This window comes from Dendrobates tinctorius, unplaced genomic scaffold, assembly GCF_039654945.1.
Source record: "Dendrobates tinctorius isolate UK_male_01 unplaced genomic scaffold, ASM3965494v1 ptg000014l, whole genome shotgun sequence".
NCBI classification, from domain to species: domain Eukaryota; kingdom Metazoa; phylum Chordata; class Amphibia; order Anura; family Dendrobatidae; genus Dendrobates; species Dendrobates tinctorius.
Window position 1 is genome coordinate 18,838,123 of NW_027361682.1, and position 14,063 is coordinate 18,852,185.

At 44.5% G+C, this 14,063-nt stretch overlaps 1 protein-coding gene across 1 annotated transcript in view; it reads left to right on the forward strand.

Annotated features, from left to right (window-relative positions):
* Positions 1-512: 512 nt before the first annotated feature.
* LOC141072537 (uncharacterized) overlaps positions 513-14,063 on the forward strand; it is a 136,698-nt gene continuing 123,147 nt past the window's right edge. The window contains exon 1 of the mRNA XM_073559812.1: positions 513-649. The gene's annotated coding sequence lies outside the window, so the exon portion shown is untranslated. The remainder of the gene's footprint in view (positions 650-14,063) is intronic.

Genomic DNA, 14,063 nt, shown 5'->3' on the forward strand with positions numbered 1-14,063 from the left:
TGAGGAAGCCAACCTAACTCTCAGTGGACACCAGGTATTGCTTCATTTCTCCTGTGGTGTGACTCATGGAGAATATGGATAGTTGCTGCTATGGTCCTCCTTAGATTAAAGTCAATCTCTGGGGGGGTCATAATCTTCGAAGAAAAATAACAACATATAAAAACTAACAATAATTGTGCGATAATAGTAAGCCAGTGCCACCAATAGCCCTCATTCACCCAAGTTCCACTCACAGAAAGCTGAGATATGAGGGGCTCTTTGGAGGGTTCCTCAGTTCCTTCCTTCAGAGCTGCTTTATGTGCCGCGCCCGCACCACGTGCAAAACTAACAAAGTAACTCAGCTTCCATATCTATTATTTCACGACTGCAGTGTTCCTCCATGGTGACATCTAGGCAAGTGGCCAAATAAAACAAATTTCAGACAACACAAACAGCCTTAGGCAAATGACCTTCTAAGTCCCAAAATGCATTATTGGAAATCACAATAAGCTATTACGAGAAGTGATGGTAAACTTTAAGAGGTGCGGTAAAAAGGTGATACTGATTGGTTCCAGAATCAAGAAACCAAGTACATCACCGGACGAAATGCGGAAGTATTGTCTACGGCACACGGGAGAGGAGCGGACAAGAGTGGCTGTTACTGGTGTTGGTAAGTTATGCAACCTCTATATTATGTTTTAAGGACCCAGTCACTGATAAAAGGGATATATATATATATATATATATATATATACACACATATATATATATACATATACCCTCACCTACTGTATCCTCACCCATCCCTTGTAGATTGTGAGCCCTCGCGGGCAGGGTCCTCTCCTTCTGTACCCGTCATGACTTGTATTGTTTAAGATTTGTTTTTTATTATGTATACCCCTCCTCACATGTAAAGTGTCATAGAATAAATGGCGCTATAATAATAATTAATAATAATATATTTATATTTAAAATATATGTGTATATATTTCATTAGTCCAATAAAAATATTGAAGCTATATTCTACATTTTAATCATAATCACAGATGGTGATTCCTTGCAGAACGAGCAGTGAGATTATAGATTCCTTACTGCACGAGCAGTGAGGTTGTGCATTCTTTACTATAACAGTAGTGAGATTATGGATTCTTTACCATAAGAGCAGTAAGACTATGCCACTGTCTGCCGCATGATGTTGTAATGGTTAATTCACTACAAATCAGGAAAGACTGGATGCCTTTCTTGATAAATAAAATATTACAAGTTATGGGCACTATATTCTGTGGTGGGGTGTTGATCCAGGGAACCAGTGTGATTGCTATATGTGGAGTTGGGAAGACATTTTTCCCCTATCATGGGGCAATTAGCATCTGCCTCATAAGGTTTTTGTATTCCTCTGGATCAACATGATAGGGCATGGGTTGAACTCGATGGACTTAGGTCTACCTTCAACCATAAAACTATAAAATGATATTCCACTGTAGTAGAACATTTTGTACTTTATATATCCCTCTGTATTAGAGATAGAGTATAAGAGATGGTTCATCAGAGGAAAGATGCAAAGAAGCAGAAACACATTCCCTCAAGTAGCATTATCGACACTATTGCTAGTATCTACTACTTTTTTTTGTTTTTTATTTGTTTTTTATTAGTATCTACTATGACAGCTCAATATATTAAGGCCTCTTTCACACATCAGGTTTTCGCCGTCAGGCGCGATCCGGCGCTTTTGACAAAAACCGGATCCGGCGAAATGCAATGCCGGATCCGGTTTCCCCCCCATTGACTTGCATTAGAGCCGGATCGAGCCGGATGGCCATGCGTTTCATCCGATTTTCGCCGGATCCGGCAATGTGACGCGATCCGGCGTCTGGAAAGAACGGCTACTGTAACGTTTTTTGTCTCCGGCAAAAAAGCCGGACACGCCGGATCCGGCGTGTCCGGCTTTTTCATACAATGAAAGCCTATGAGCGCCGGGTTTTTTTGGTCTGAGCATGCTCAGTAGCTCTGCCCACAAGACATATATAAAAGCAAGACAGTGGGACCCTCAGCCACACCCAACATGCCACCCAAGCCAAGAACCAGGAGCAGGAGAAGGCAGCAGACATCTGCAGCAGCACCATCAGCACCTCCCCAAATGGAGCAGCATGCTTAACAACAGGAGGGGAGTCCAGCAGCAGATGAGATACGGTAATTATCAAATCCCCCATTCCTCCAAACTAGGGCCATGGAATATCAAGATATTCATTGGCCCTTTGTTTCTCTTTATTCAACAGCCGCCCAATAGATGCAGCAGCAGCAGCAGCAATGGCAGCAGCAGGAACACCACCCACAGCCATGGAGTCTGGCCATGAGGAAGACAGCACATCTTCTTCTGGGAGCCCTCCCTCGCATCGTCAGCGTTTGACGGTAAGTTTTTATTTCCAAAATCCATCATCTCTGTAATATATGTCTATTCATTGCCTTTTATTTCAAAACAGGAATCACAAGATGAAGAGGAGCTCCCAGAAGAAGAAGGAAGGGGTGGACAGACACCTGGAGTGGGCTCACAATTGGTAAGTTTTTTGCATCAAACGCAGAAACACAACATCACACTACACACAACACATAGAAAACAATGTTCTGCAGACCACACACAGCAAACAAATGCCTACATCCAAAGACATAACATTTTTTGTTTTCTTCTCTAGTCTTCCCAATCTGGTGCTCGGCCAAGAGGTCCTCGCAGTGCCTCCCAGGGTCGTCGGCGACAGCAACGCGGCGGTCACCAGCGTGTAAGTATAAATATTTTTGCTTTGTTTTTTTTGCACTTTTTATTTCATTTCTTTTGTGGAGGCTAATTATGTTATTTTTGTCTTTTTCTTTAACAGCCTTCACAGCGTGCTCCCGACTCTGACGGTGAGGATGGAGGGATTGATGTGGACCACCTCATCGATCTCGTCAGAGAAAGGGAGCCGCTCTGGAATATGGCTGACCGCCGCCACGCTGACCTTATCGTTACCCGACGACTCTGGGAGGAAATCTGTTCGCTCCTTGTGGACCGCTGGGAGGACCTCGAAGCTCGGGCCCAGATTAAAGAGCGTAAGTATATACAGTACCGGTTGCTTGATTTAAACCAGTGTTTCCCGAACTCCAGTCCTCGTGGTCCCCACGGATCATGTGTTCAGGATTTCTATTTACTTTGGAAATCCTGAAAACATGACCCCTGGGGACCATGAGGACTGGAGTTTGGGAAACACTGATGTTGTATACTAACCACTTTGTCCTTTCTCGTTTCAGGGGAGAGAATTGTGAAGCGGTGGCGGTCTGTGAGGGATCGTTTCAAGAAGGAGTTCAATAAAGAGATGCGGGCCCCGAGTGGATCTGGAGGACGCAGGAGCAAGTACAAGTACGCACGAGCCCTGTCGTTCCTCCGGGAGACAATGCTCACCAGAAGGTAAATATTACACACCACATGTGACAAAAAAATGTTTAGATGTAACTTTTTTTTTTCAGCCAGGGCCATACCATGTCACTATTTTAATTGTTTTTTTTTCTCTTTATTCCACAGCACGGTGAGCAGCACTCGGGAGCCTGCACGATTGGACCCTTCTGAGGCGATCCCTGAGGAGACCGGCACCGAGGGACACTTCGACCGCCCCGGTACATCTGCACCTTCCCAGCCTTCCCACACATTCGACCCATCTGTCCCATCCACCAGCACAGGAGCATCGTGGCCGCCTACATTACATGAAGCTGCTGGTGAGGAGATCGCTTTCCCTTTACCCCACCCTTCTGCCCCTGCCACCTCTAGTACACCTGCGGGTACTGGGCGGCAGCGGCAGAGGGGTCAGGAAAAGAGTTATGCGCCAGAGTTCTTGCATCTGAATGCATCTTTCCAGAACTGTCTAAAAGTCTTGTCAGAGCAAATCTCCGCAGGCTTTCAGCAGATCAACTCCAGCATTCTGGAGGTGAAGACACTTCTGCAAACCATGCATTCAGAAGCAAGATCTTCGCCAAACCACACCTTTTTCAGGTCTGTTGTGGAGCACATGGCAACACTATCTCCTACCCAGCAGATGCATGTAATGCATTCGTGCCACGGTGCTCTACAGCAGGTTACCTCCCAACCTCCACCTCCCACCACTGTAGTTCCTCCACCTGCACCCCCTCCAGCCACTTTCCATCCTCCCCCTCCTATTACATACCAGCAACCTGCCCAGTACCAGCAACCTCCCCAGTACCAGCAACCTCCCCAGTACCAAACTCCTTCCCCGTACCAAACTCCTTCCCCGTACCAAACTCCTTCCGCATACAACTTTCCATCAACATCATCTGCTCCTACAGTCCCTGCCCAACCCTCCACTCCACCGCCCACCACCTCTTCTGCCTCCCACATGTCCACCCATTCTGTAGCTTTTTCCACACCATCACCTCTAACTGTTCCTTCCCCACCACGATCCCAGTCCTCTCTCCACACTCCCATTGTCGAAGTGTCCCGCAGCCCCTCCAGCAGTATTTCCACCCCACACTACACAGATTTATGATGTGTTTTGTAATAAAAATGCCCATTTGGTTGGTTTCAAATCTTTATTAAAAAAGTTTTTTTAACTTTAAAAACAGTTTACAAAAAAAAAAAATTTTAAATAAAAGTTAAATTATTGTTTACACTGGTTGTCTGTCATTTCTTTCTGCGGCGAAATATGTTTAAAAAAAAGGTTAAATACAGGGTATTTAAAAGGTAAAAAGGTATTCAAAACCAGGTATATAACTGTGGGTAAATTTTAGCTTTTTGCCACAGTTGTGTTCCTGGTTGTGTTTGAAGCAAAGTATTTCACCTAAAAAGTTGTGTTTATTGTTGGTGATTTCCTAACAATGTACACAACTTTTGTTAAAAGGTGAAATACTTTGCATAAAACACAACCAGGTACACACCTGTGGCCTAAAGCTAAAAATAGAGACCATGACAAGATAGCCAACTTTGGTTGGCAAAGGTATATACTGTTGGTACAGAAGGTACACAAGTTTGGTTAGGGCAATCTTTCACACTCTGTCATCCTGCCAGTGTACTCTGCCTTGAGGTGACATAAAGTATAGTGCAAAATTGTCCCTCATTACTGAAACCGTCACAGAACTTCTAGTGGTAATGTCATGGTAATCTTGCAAGGTAGTTTCTTCAGAGGTGTCCTCAAAGGAAATGGGTTCCTTGCAGATAACAAAATTGTGGAGTACCACGCAAGCTTTGATCACCTCGTCAACAGTTTCTGTCTTGAGGTTGATCGCAGTCAATAGGACCCGCCATTTGGCTGTCAGAATACCAAAGGTACATTCAACCATTCTTCTTGCTCTTGTGAGGCGGTAATTAAAAATGCGTTTTGGTCTTGTCAATCCTCTGATAGAGTACGGTTTCAAAAGGTGTTCTGACAGCTGGAAGGCTTCATCCCCTACACAGACAAATGGCATAGGTGGACCAGATGTTTGCGGCAGCGGTCTAGGTGGTGGGAACTGGAAGGTGTTTCCATACAGTTTACGCCCCATGGCAGACAGTTTGAAAACTTGAGAGTCATTGGAGCGGCCATAGGCCCCAATATCAACAGCAATAAATTTGTATTCCGCGTCAGCGATGGCCATGAGGACAATTGAAAAATATTTCTTGTAATTGAAATATTCCGATCCCGATCCGGCTGGCTTTACAATGTGGATATGTTTCCCGTCCACAGCGCCCAAGCAGTTGGGAAACTGACATATCTGTTGAAACTTGTCAGCAATTTCAATCCACCTCTCTGTTGTGGGCTCTGGTAAAAACTCTTCAGCTAAGGAGTTCCACAGTGCACGGCATGTGTACTTCACTATTCCAGATATGGTGGAAATCCCGAGTCTGTACTGGAAATGCAGTGACGAAAGGGATTCTCCAGTTGCAAGAAATCTGTGGGGAATTAAAAAACAATCAATTAGTTTTAAATCACAGCATTACATACCAAAACTCAGCTATAACACTTGGAGATACAAACTACCACCAACAAGATTGCAGTGAAAGTGTGCTCTGATGCGATCACATCCAATAAATGTGGCTTACCTTAAAGTCACCATCAGACGCTCTGCGGTTGAAACAGAGAAGCGGCAATAGGTGTCCGCTTTTCTTATGAGGTGTGCAATGCGCTCCACCAAGTAATCAAAATTCTCCATTTTCATCCGAACATATCCAAAAAATTTATCCGGGTTTTGTCGAAGGTCCATGCAGAGTGTAGAATAGACCCCACGCGTCATTCTCTTGGCTGTGATGGAGTGGATCCACAAACGTCGTCTACGATGCCTGATGCGCTGCTGTCTCGCTCTCTCCTTCTCCAGAACAATCACCCTCAAACGATTCGCCTCCGCTATAAAATCCGCCAAATTCTTCAAAATATTTCCAATCACAACATCCATCTTCTTCAACTTGCTCTTCTCTCCAACCTGCACTTTCTCCTCTACAACCTGTCAAAGAAGGGCTGTAGGAACACGCTATATATAGTTTTCCAGTAGCCAATCCCGTTCGGAAGGCCACAAGGGTCAATTTTAAAAACCGGATCCGGCGTAATCCGTCGAAAAACGGATAGAAAAACGGATGAACCGGATGAGACGGATCCGGTTTTGTCTGTCAAGAACAAGACGGATCCGGCAGAAAACCGGATCCGGCACATCAGGTTTTACAAAACATTTGCCGGATCCGGCGTTCCGGCACGACGCCGGATCGCGCCTGACGCCGAAAACCTGATGTGTGAAAGTAGCCTAACCTGTTCTTATGTATTAGCATGTATCAGAAGTACAATCTGAGTGTATCTAGGACAGGCCAGGACCTGACGTTAGGGAACGACTTGAGGGAGACCAAGGTCCAACATTAAACTTGTTTTTACTGAATATGAACTTGATAAGAACAATGTACATCAGATAATAGGCATGTTTCTTCACAAAGGTTAAGCAGGCATGGGTACTTCTCAGTTACATTTAATGACCCTTTATTTCTCTTGCACTTCCCATGCTTGCATCCCATGACTTTCAAGCAAACAATTATGGGAGACTTTATCTTCACCTGAGAGGGCCGCATGGGTCAAAGAGTAACGCTATGGTTGCTTCCAGCTACTCTCAGTTCCAAACTGACAAATGAGGACCCCACTGTTTGAGGAGGTACAACTCCTCACTAGAACCTTGAAATTCCACTGTTCTCCGTAGGAGAGTTGAAATCCCAATATGACGGCCATTGTTTCCTTTCAATAGGCGCATTTGAGTTCCCTTTCATTGTAAACAACTGTTTGCTAAAATCCTGCTGCTACAATCCATTCTAGTTGAATCCCCCTTAAGAGGGCTTCCACTTCTCCTGGGTTAAGTTCCATATTCTTTAGGTGGCCTCTCTGGCATGGGTTCCAATCTGTCAAATCTCTCTGTCAAGTCTTCCCATCTGATATCTCTTCACATTTTTGTAGTCTTTAGGACATATTATCTAACTTCTTGTGGTCTTCCCTCTTCACACACAACACACTATAACATGTCAGTCTGCCAACTGTAAGACCTTAGATTTGTCTCTGCTGAACATTGATCTGGAACTAGCTGAAAGTCAGGAAGTAGTCTTCTGTCTTCCCACATAGTCCCTTCCATTCTGGGCTAGTCCCAACTATTAATTGTTTCTCTTCTACACTACATGCATGCAAATTAGTAAACAGTCAAAATCACATTAAAAACGGTACAAAGCATTATATCACAACACATGTCTTCAAAGGGGGCGAGGGTAGCACCTCCACTTCCTTGTATTAGTTCAAGATACTTGGCTCTAAATATTTGTTTATGCCCCTATTGTGTTACATGGCACATGTATTATCTTTGTTCAAAATGCTTCAACACGTTTCTCGCAGTGTGTATACTTTGGGACCATCAGGAGGCTATTAGAAGCTAAATACACTTGGTAGGGCTAAGGGTGCAGTAGTAGCACCCAAGCCCTCAGCTTTGGCATAATTGTATGGGAACTAGGGTATACAGGGTAAGGGCTCATTCAGACGTCCATGCCAGTGAGTCTGGCAACAGACTGCTATTGCAAGGACTGACCACAGCTACCCAATCGGAGCATGACAGCATCATATATTTTCATGAGGCCAAGTCCCGCTGCCAGTCTGTGCATTGAGGTCCGAAATCCACTGATGTCTACACGAGCCCTTATTCTTAATCTAAGTATAGACAGTAATACAAATGCACAAAGAGATGAATGGAAATAATTCACAGCATGAGTCCTGATAATAGCCTCATACCAATGCTAAAGGTTATCTTTAATGAGTACAAAGAATGTTTCCAAAATATAAAGATACAAAGTGACACCTATTACATATAAAGTTGCCTGTAGTTTAGTATTATTGGAAACCATGGGTCTACTCTAATCACCATGAACATGGAGAGTGTTATAAAAAATTAATTTGCAAATTTCTAAATAAGTAAATAACATAACGTCTTTGTACATGGAAAATAAATGTTTCATGTTAGTGGTTACCTCTAGTTAATAAAATTGCACTAAGTTTCAGTCTGCAATCTTCATTTCGTCTTCCTTCATTCATTTTCAGATCTTCTGATATACAGTTTGCAGCTTGTTCTAAATTTCAGATTTTTCTCTAATAGGAGTGTCCCTCCCATTAATATAAGCTGTAAGTGAGGTCTGTGTATCTATTCCAGTAATATAGGCTGGATGTGAGGTCTGTGTGTCTGTCCCAATAATATAGGCTGGATGTGAGGTCTGTGTGTCTGCCCCAGTATTATAGGCTGGATGTGAGGTCTTTGTGTCTGTCCCAGTAATATAGGCTGGATGTGAGCTCTGTGTGTCTGTCCCAGTAATATAGGCTGGATGTGAGCTCTGTGTGTCTGTCCCAGTAATATAGGCTGGATGTGAGCTCTGTGTGTCTGTCCCAGTAATATAGGCTAGATGTGAGGTATGTGTGTCTTTCCCAGTAATATAGGCTGGATGTGAGGTCTGTGTGTCTGTCCCAGTAACATAGGCTGGATGTGAGGTCTGTGTGTCTGTCCCAGTAATATAGGCTGGATGTGAGGTATGTGTGTCTGTTCCAGTAATATAGGCTGGATGTGAGCTCTGTGTGTCTGTCCCATTAATATAGGCTGGATGTGAGCTCTGTGTGTCTGTCCCAGTAATATAGGCTGGATGTGAGCTCTGTGTGTCTGTCCCAGTAATATAGGCTGGATGTGAGCTATGTGTGTCTGTCCCAGTAATATAGGCTGGATGTGAGGTCTGTGTGTCTGTCCCAGTAATATAGGCTGGATGTGAGGTCTGTGTGTCTGTCCCAGTAATATAGGCTGGATGTGAGCTCTGTGTGTCTGTCCCAGTAATATAGGCTGGATGTGAGGTCTGTGTCTGTCCCAGTAATATAGCCTGGATGTGAGGTCTGTGTGTCTGTCCCAGTAATATAGGCTGGATGTGAGCTCTGTGTGTCTGTCCCAGTAATATAGGCTGGATGTGAGCTCTGTGTGTCTGTCCCAGTAATATAGGCTAGATGTGAGGTATGTGTTTCTGTCCCAGTAATATAGGCTGGATGTGAGGTCTGTGTGTCTTTCCCAGTATTATAGGCTTGATGTGAGGTCTGTGTGTCTGTCCCAGTAATATAGGCTGGATGTGAGGTCTGTGTATCTATTCCCAGTAATATAGGCTAGATGTGAGGTAAGTGTGTCTGTCCCAGTAATATAGGCTGGATGTGAGGTCTGTGTGTCTGTCCCAGTAATATAGGCTGGATGTGAGGTCTGTGTGTCTGTCCCAGTAATATAGGCTGGATGTGAGGTCTGTGTATCTATTCCCAGTAATATAGGCTAGATGTGAGGTAAGTGTGTCTGTCCCAGTAATATAGGCTGGATGTGAGGTCTGTGTGTCTGTCCCAGTAATATAGGCTGGATGTGAGGTCTGTGTGTCTGTCCCAGTAATAAAGGCTGGATGTGAGGTCTGTGTCCTTTAATCCCATAGATTTTACAGTCCAGGAACACTTATAATCTTTATGAATCACTTGCACTTTTCATTATTACTATATTAATATTTCTTTTGTATCACAATGGAACTTTACGAGAATAGTAAATCAATATAGCATGAAAAGATTCCATCAACCCGTGTGCCAAAAATATCATCCTTTCCCGTGTCATCAAGGACTCTTGAAAATGGACGTTTGCAGGAAGCTGATTTTATATTATGTTAAAAATTGTACCCCTTCTACGCCTCTGTTCTAACCCTGTGACAATCCAGTATATGACTAAATCTGGCATCATTCCATTCAGTAATTCTGATAACCTACACAAAGTCTTGCTGTACAGTGAGTACGGAAAGTATTCGGACCCCTTTAAATTTTTCACTCTGTTTCATTGCAGCCATTTGGTAAATTCAAAAAAGTTCATTTTTCTCTCATTAATGCACACTCTGCACTAGAGTTGAGCGAAACGGGTCGAAAAATTTCAAAAGTCGCCGACTTTTGGCAAAGTCGGGTTTCATGAAACGAAACCCGACCCTAGGATGAGGTCGGCCACGAGGTCGGCGACTTAAGCGCCAAAGTCGCGTTTCAAAAGTTTGTTTTGCGCTCTTTTTCAGCCAATCAGGATCCGCGGACACTGTGGGCAATGTGATGACATAGGCAGGGGTCACCACCATGTTTCAGAAGGGCATGCAAGTGATTGGCTTGCTTTGGTGGGCGTCACAGGGGGTATAAAAGGGCGTGCACGCCGACCGCCATGTTACACATGCTAATCTCAGAATAGGGAGAGCTGCTGCTGCTGCTGCTGATTTTGTAGGGAGAGCGTTAGGCAGGGAAGAAGACACCAAAAACTGCTTCTGCTGCTAGCGATTTTGCCTGTACAACACACCAGTCACTGTGTGTGCAGTGCAAGTGGAGGCTATATTTTGCTGGAGCAGCGGTGTTGGTTGTTAGGCTGCCTTCTAAGGCTTCCTGACGGCTGCATTGCTGTTTACCCACTGCTCTGCAAACTGCTTTTTTAAAAGCAATCCCAATTTTTTTTTTTGTCCTGGTGAGGTACTGAGCGTGCATTTTTTCACACCATACAGCGGTGCACACTCCTCACACAGTACCGTGTAACGGTTGTTATCACAGCCACAGTGAAGCTATCTGTGTGTCACTCTGTAAGGATAAGTCGAGGACATGTTCCGTTCTTACAGACCTGCACCTTCTAGTTTTGTCTAGCTTTCAAACAGTTAAATATATTTGCTGTTTGATCACATTCAAAACTATAGAGAGACAGCGTGTGTCAGTCCGTATACTTAAAAAACACGGAGCTTGACAATTTTACGTACACCGGACAGCCGTGTACGTGCACGCTCCTCTCTCAGTACCGTGTAACGGCTGTTATCACTGCCACAGTGAAGCTATCTGTGTGTCGCTCTGTAAGGATAAGTCGAGGACATGTTCCGTTCTTACAGACCTGCACCTTCTATTTTTGTCTAGTTTTCAAACAGTTAGATATATTTGCTGTTTGATCACTTTCAAAACTATAGAGAGACAGCGTGTGTCAGTCCGTATACTTAAAAAACACGGAGCTTGACAATTTTACGTACACCGGACAGCCGTGTACGTGCACGCTCCTCTCTCAGTACCGTGTAACAACTGTTATCACGGCCACAGTGAAGCTATCTGTGTGTCGCTCTGTAAGGATAAGTCGAGGACTTGTTCCATTCTTACAGACCTACACTCTAGGGAGATTCCTATTCTGCCCAATTCTATATACACCTTGTAGTTTGTCATACACTAGCCAATTCCTGCTTGTGACATAGCGCTGTGATATTCAGTGGGCCTCACACAATCCAAAAGTGTCCAGTGTCCACAAGTGTGTGCAGAAATTCAAAATCTCCGTTATCCTCTAGTGACATTTTTCACACCTGCGACATCGAGCCTGTCACATAGCGCTGTGATATTCAGTGGGCCTCACACAATCCAAAAGTGTCCAGTGTCCACAAGTGTGTGCAGAAATTCAAAATCTCCGTTATCCTCTAGTGACATTTTTCACACCTGCGACATCGAGCCTGTGACATAGCGCTGTGATATTCAGTGGGCCTCTCACAATCCAAAAGTGTCCAGTGTCCACAAGTGTGTGCAGAAATTCAAAATCTCCGTTATCCTCTAGTGACATTTTTCACACCTGCGACATCGAGCCTGTGACATAGCGCTGTGATATTCAGTGGGCCTCACACAATCCAAAAGTGTCCAGTGTCCACAAGTGTGTGCAGAAATTCAAAATCTCCCCTGTCCTATAGACACCTTGTACCTTGTTTTACATTACTATATAGTTTGTTGGATTTTGTCTACATTTCTACCAAAAATGAGGAAGGCTGGTGGAAGAGGCCGTGGAATTGGGCGGGGGTTGGCAGCTGGTAATGATGGTGTTGGTGGTGGATCTGATGGTAGTGGCAAAAGCAAAATAGGACCGAATGCAGGAGGTGTTGAGCCTGCGTCATCATCTGGCTCCACAAGGCCTCAAAGGCTTAGCTTTCTAGGAGTTGGCAAACCGCTTTTAAAGCCAGAGCTTCAGGAAAAAGTTTTGTCTTACATTGCTGACTCAGCCTCCAGCTCTATCGCCTCCTCTTCTGAAGTTGTAAAAAATAAAAGCACTGCGTCGTCATTGGAGGCTCATGTTCATGAACCACACCTTTCCTTGTGTCCTTCACCCCAACCAAGATTGAAGGATGATGCAGGCCATACTACTGATTACTCCATGGAGCTGTTTTCACATACCATGCCTGGATTATCAAGTGAAATGGTGAATTACCCAGGCCAAGATGAATCTGACATGGAGTGCACTGATGCACAGCCACTGATAGATGATTCTGCTGGTACATTCACTCAGAGCACTACATTGTCCTCGCAGTGTACAGAGCCAGATTCTGACCCTGATGAGACTCAGGTGCCCCTTCCCGCACACTATACCACCATACACGGTGACACAGAGGAAGGTGCACATGACATTGAAGAGGAGGTGATGGATGACCCAGTTGTTGACTCAGATTGGCATCCATTGGGGGGAAGAGGGTGCTGCTTCCAATAGCTCAGATGAGGAGGAGGAGCATCCACAGCAGACATCGACATCGCAACAGCTGTTATCTGGCAGGCCCGGAGCACTCCAAAGACAGGTTCCAAAAATCAAAAGAGTTGCTGGACAGCTTGTCCAGAGGGTCAAAATATCACAGCATGCTAGGCCGCAAAAGCCAAAGTAGGAAGAGTGCAGTGTGGCACTTTTTTGAACAAAATCCTCATGATCACGCCAAGGTTATCTGTAAGAAGTGCGCAAAGACCTTTAGCCGAGGGAGAAATCTGAAAAATTTGAATACCAGTTGCATGCTTAGACATTTAACCAGCATGCACTTGCAAGCGTGGACACAACACCAAACCTCAAGTACCACATGTGCAACTGATCACAGACAAGGTAGTCAGCAACGCTGAAAACAAACAAAAGCCAGCTCACCAAGTGTTCACCGCAGACCTCGGAGCTCCGTCTGGACTGACGTGTAATCAACAGGAAAAAGCAATTAGTTCCAGCTGCGTGTAAAAAATTTCTTCTTTATTTCAACATTAAAATTATGTCATCTTCATAGTAAATGCCATACACACGGACACGGCAACGCGTTTCGATCTGTAAGATCTTTGTCTTGATCTTACAGATCGAAACGCGTTGCCGTGTCCGTGTGTATGGCATTTACTATGAAGATGACATAATTTTAATGTTGAAATAAAGAAGAAATTTTTTACACGCAGCTGGAACTAATTGCTTTTTCCAGTCAGCAACGCTACATTGTTTCCCCCACTGTAAGCCCACCGGTTAGTACAGCAGCAAATGTTGAGGTGTCGTTGCAAGGCCACAGCAGTCAGGGAATCCCACTGTTATATCAACGAAAGACTGAATCTAGGCCATCTGAAAGAACACCAACTCCATCACCATCATCAACCCTCTCTCAATCTCGTTAGAGATGATGCCCTATCGGTTGGTGGAAAGCGCAGCTTTCCGCGAACTCATGGCCTATGCAGTACCACGCTATGACCTACCCAGTCGCCACTTCTTCCCTCGCAAAGCCATCCCAGCCCTCCACCATCATGTGA